Source organism: Anopheles aquasalis, chromosome 3, assembly GCF_943734665.1.
Source record: "Anopheles aquasalis chromosome 3, idAnoAquaMG_Q_19, whole genome shotgun sequence".
Taxonomy (NCBI): Eukaryota; Metazoa; Arthropoda; class Insecta; order Diptera; family Culicidae; genus Anopheles; species Anopheles aquasalis.
This window is the reverse complement of record NC_064878.1, coordinates 64,546,049-64,551,048: the sequence shown is the minus strand read 5'-3', so window position 1 is coordinate 64,551,048 and position 5,000 is coordinate 64,546,049. Positions and strand designations below refer to the sequence as shown.

Here is a 5,000-nt window from a genome sequence, read left to right as displayed (position 1 = left end):
ACACTGGACGGAAAGACTTGCACTACCGGGGAGGGGAAATGGAAGCTATTTACGAAAACTTGGTCACAAAACCAAGCGAGCGGACTATACGGATGAAAGGACTTATTTTAAATGATATCTCTATACATATACATAACACGCGCGTTGTCTTGTACATAGATGCGATGCAACATTACTGTATACACTGATATTGATGGAAGCAAGTTTAAACTTGGCAGAACAGAAGCTGTTGTAGCTGTTGTAGCGTTGATATGTGAAATTGTGATTGTTAAACCAGCATAAGTAAAAAAAATAACATTCAGATATCGACGCGGTGCTGCGACATATTTGTCCAACGCATTAACTATACGGAATTACGGAAAAGGAGCAAACAATGACAAGAGAGAGGGTTCTTACAAAGGGAACAACCTATCGTGATGAGGAATCGTCGTCGGCACTTCGATTGGTGGCGATGGTGGGCTAACGGATACGATCTGTCTTTTTTCAAGGTGTCCAATAGTGACTGCGGATGCACTCTCGTGGTCCTCTTTCTGTTTCCTGTTTGTGTTCCTTGCACTGTATCCACTGCTTACGGATCTTTCTACGATCACATATCTTCATTAGGTCGGATAAATTTCTATTCATCCCAGCCCACCATCGACCTAAATTCGGAGTGCATGTTTGTATGTGAGTGTTTACGATGTAATGTGTATGTGTGTGTAATTGTGACTTAATGCAGTTTTAAATTGCCTTTAAACAAAATAAATAATTAGCTGTGATTGATGAAACGAGAGGATAGTTATCGAATCCCTTTACAAGAACATCGCCATCCTTTGCGATGCGCCGTTTACCATCTGATCCCGGGCGCCTGTAAGACTAGGGCCATTTTTGCGCGTTGGACTGTGAAAGGTTATCCTTCAACCAGGCATCCAAGCACCATTATCAAGTGACCGCAAAGGCCACCCGGGTGGTCTGAGGTATGAGCCATAATGTAAGTGTTACTTTTTAACGAGTGAGGATAGCCTACGTGGGTGTAGTTCTGTTTTTAACTATTTTACAATCGACTGCGATTGAAATGCGAGAACTAAGCGTACGCCGGTTATATTGCCGGCCACCAACAGCAGCATGTGTGTACCGATATTCAAATAATGTAGCATAATCGTACGTATCAATTGTTAATCAAAACGGTGTAATAAAACCGTCCCGAAATGGGATGAAATACTGATGTATAGATGGTATAGCTGAAGGGTATTATCATTGCATTCTTCGGCGTCCGAAAGACTTTGTGGCAACCTTGGCCACAATATTTTCTTGCGTTTCGTGGAGTCTCAGCACAACTTGCGCGTTGCTTAGCAACGCGGCTTCAACATCAAAGAGAGCTGACAATCTCTCTTCCCTTTTCCATCGCAGCTTTCGGACGAGTAACACGCTCCCGTGTCCGCGCTGCAGGGGCCGAGTGTTTTCAGTGCGGTGCAACTTCATCTGTGCATCAATATCAGCATACACTCGTAATCACACCTAAATCCTTTTCCTCATCATGAAGTAAAAATAGGAACCATCTTCGTTCCTAAAACCTCCATTGACGAAGAAGAATAAAAGTTGCACGTGGGCCTGCATATTTATCGTTCGTTTTGAATGGTTGAAATCGGTTTCGAATTCGAATTCGAAGTAGCAACCAATAGCGACGGCTACACGACCTGCGATTGTCGCGCGCGCGATTCCGACACCCGTACGATGCGTTCAGACACTGCAGCTCAACAGCAAAGAGCTCTAGTGTTCGATGTTTCCTGAACATTATTATTAGCGATTATTTCCTGAGATTCCGTACAAAATCCAAGAACCCAGCACTTCTGGGTTCGTCTCTCGATCTCAGCTACTGAGCTTAGGTTGCAAACGCAATCTATCTGCACACATTGACTCTTCTCTCAGCATAAAGTTCCTTTCCCAGCCATCCTTGAACTTGACCTTGAAGATGCATTCCTTCGCAACAAATGCACGACAGATTGTTCTAAAGCAAAACATGAACTATGACTGTTAAAAGCAAAATCCAATATGGCGGCATATACAGTGACAGCTGGTTAGCGCATGCACTGTGGGTGAACGTCAAAAACACAAAAAAGGAAAAGCAAGGAAAAGGAGGTGGGGTAAGGTAGAATTTTCGGAACCGTCTCGCGATGCGCATCGTCGTCGTATTGTTTGATTAAAAGTTTCTGTTGTAACGGGTTTTGCTGCAATTTCCACCAACGAACGCTGCGTGTTCGCTTGCGCGAGTGCGAAGTGCGGGGCAAGAAAGGCAAACCCGTGAGAAAAGCGAAGGCCGCGCGTCCCAACGCCTCGTGTCCTCGTTTTCGTCCTCGCGGAATCGTGCGCTGTGTGAAGCTGCGTGTGCCAGCCCCAAAACTCTGCACCGAAAAACGGAGCTCGCGTACGTGAAAAAGGTAATAAGGCCAGCATCACAGAATCCGCCGCAAGGAAACGGGAAAAGTGAACAAGGAACGCGGGGGCTTTTACGCGTTTCTTTCGCGCACGCAATCGCCACCACCACCGCTGCCAAGCCCAACCTGAGGCCCGTAATCCATCCGGTGACCATAAACCGAAGAAAAGCTGCAGGGCCATACGTTGGAAAATGCGGTGACCTCGAGGAAAAAAGGGTGAAATCATTTTGAGCACGTCAAAATCGTCACCAAAAGACCTCGACGGGCGCCGTGTTCTCGTTTTCCTTTCTTCGATTACCTGCACCTGGGGTGGTGGTGCAAGAAGGTGGGCTGACGACGACGGCGACGATTTTGGTGTGCGTGCGTTCGATTGTGTCAGACGTTTCTCATCCATTTTTTAGTTATCTGCTTGTTTTTTCGGACGAAATGGTGCAAAAATCCGTTTTTCTTTCGTCAACCGAGATCGTTGATGCAATTTCCGTGCTCGTTACAAGGCCAGCAGCAGGAAAGATTATCGACATCATCGCCCACCTCACCCTCGCCCTCGCCATCCCTTGCAAACGTCACTTTTCTTCGCTGTTGGCTTCTTTTTCTAGAAGAAGTCCGCTGCAACGACGCCCGCTTACTAGGATTCTCTTTCCAGCATCACCTTTGGCTCGGATCCGCAGAATTTACCAGAACATATCGATAGCAGCATAATCATCGAATGGACGATGGACCTCAGAACATAAGAAAAAAGGGAGCACGGAAAACAATAAAGGTGCTGGTAGTGGTGTGGCGGCGATGCCCTCAAGAACCTTCTTCCTGCTCGGATAACTCGGGCTGCTACGAGCAGCAGCAGCAGCAGTAGAAGGAAAAAAACATCCCCACTAGCTGCCAATGAAAATGCTAATCCGTTGCTATACGTTTTTCTCCATCTTCAGGTTTTCTTGCGGTGGAACTTCTCGGCCCCTCCCGTGCCGTGCCGTGTCGTGTATGTGTTTGTGCTGTCCCTGTGTGTTTGTGTATTGTGTAAGAGATCATTTTCTAGCGTTTTCCCTTCGTTTCACGGCGGAAAGCAATAATCATCTCGGCTTCGCGGCATCTCGTATCGAAGAAGCAAGCTGCGACCGAAGGAAAGCACCGCCCTGCTGCCTTTTCCATCGTAGTGTGCTTTGTGCGCGTTTGATTCTGTAAAGTTCCCGTGGATACATCGCCAACGTAGTGTGGTCCGGTCCGGTGTAAAGGAATTCGGGTGCAGAGAAAGCGAAGAGTGCGACCGCAGTTGAGTGTTGGGCACAACAGTGGCCAAGAGGATATCGAAACGCCGCGCCCCTAAACGCAAGGTCGTCAGGATTGTCGGCCAGCACGCGAAGAGAGCGAGAAGGAGCGAGAATATTAGTGTACAGTGTCCAGTGTGTTCGTCGTTGTTCTGAATTCCACACCCACCTTCCGAGGCCAGTGTTCCAAAATGATGTTCCAAGTGAGGCCGTGCTGCTGCTGTTGAGAACGGAGGTGGCGTGACACGCAGTCCGCGACGGTCGTTACTCACGACGCCATCATCAGCGTTTCCTGCTCCGTCGTTGACGTCGTCGACGTGCTTCTGCTACCCAAAGCGAAGACGCTTACCTGGCGTTGCTACACACGTGGGTAAACGATCAACCCTTTGGCGGAGAAAGAGTTGCCAGCGAAACGTGGACCAATAGGTGAGTTTTCCTCGCTTACATTCTCGCTACAAATGTTTTCTCTGCCATTTTCGCACAGGCTACTGTGTTGGGATATTTTAGGGCGAGGGGAGAAACCATGTACAATCACAGCAAGCTGCGAAACAAACAAGATAACGCGCCTCGCGCGCGAGCCGAGGAAGCTTAAAGCGTCCGACGTCAGATGGTAGCGAATCAACATACGTTGCTGGCATGCGCTGGCCGTGCCTTGTTGCAAGAACGGGACAAAGCAAGATAGGAATGGACGTGAGAGAAAAAAGGAGACGAAGAACGCTTACGCATTGCGTTGCGTATCAAGATCGGTTTGCATCGCATGCTCGTATTTCGAGGTTATGGTGGTCACACGATGACCACGACGGCAACGACGACGACGACGACCACAACCGACAATCACACACAATCCTGTTGGTTTATACTGCAAATCCATGTCCAAGGTGTACCCGTTGCGAGCGGCCTTAAACAGATACAAATCCTATTAAAAGAAGGGATTTATTTCGTGGCAGTTTCTTAGGCGAAACTAATGCCCTTGAAGGTCGTGCTCGCCGTTACTGACCTTGATGCAGACAAATGTGCATCTCATACGTGGCAGAGAACTTATAGCATGCCTCGCCTTTTCTCCAAAAACGGGTTGCTTGGTTTCAACTATCCCGTCAGACGTTAATAATGTGAGACCTTAAACTTCTCGCTCCCAAGGAATTGTCCTGCAACCGGAACATATTCCCACAGGAAAGAGTTCCATATGACTGCTTCATACTTATTACATTCCGTTGGAAAGGTCACAGTGTTCGGGGCCCCAGAAAACCGGAAATGCAAAGTAGTATTCTGCGCAAGAAACTTAAGCCTAGTTAAACATTCCTTGATGGGTTCCTTTGGCGGCGGGCCT

The 5,000-nt window shown here is 47.8% G+C and overlaps 2 protein-coding genes across 5 annotated transcripts in view; both read left to right on the top strand.

The window, feature by feature from the left end:
- The window catches only part of LOC126575177 (melatonin receptor type 1B-like), a 23,195-nt gene extending 22,017 nt beyond the window's left edge, over nt 1-1,178 (top strand). Inside the window, exon 4 of the mRNA XM_050235742.1 lies at nt 1-1,178. This exon is cut by the window's left edge and continues 2,319 nt beyond it. The gene's annotated coding sequence lies outside the window, so the exon portion shown is untranslated.
- A 945-nt stretch (nt 1,179-2,123) lies between these two features.
- LOC126574093 (F-box/WD repeat-containing protein 7) overlaps nt 2,124-5,000 on the top strand; it is a 30,191-nt gene continuing 27,314 nt past the window's right edge. For 3 of the 4 annotated variants that reach the window (XM_050234062.1, XM_050234063.1, XM_050234059.1), the window contains exons 1-2: nt 2,124-2,417; nt 3,338-4,099. The gene's annotated coding sequence lies outside the window, so the exon portion shown is untranslated. The remainder of the gene's footprint in view (nt 2,418-3,337; nt 4,100-5,000) is intronic. The other variant, XM_050234060.1, reaches the window with a different exon arrangement.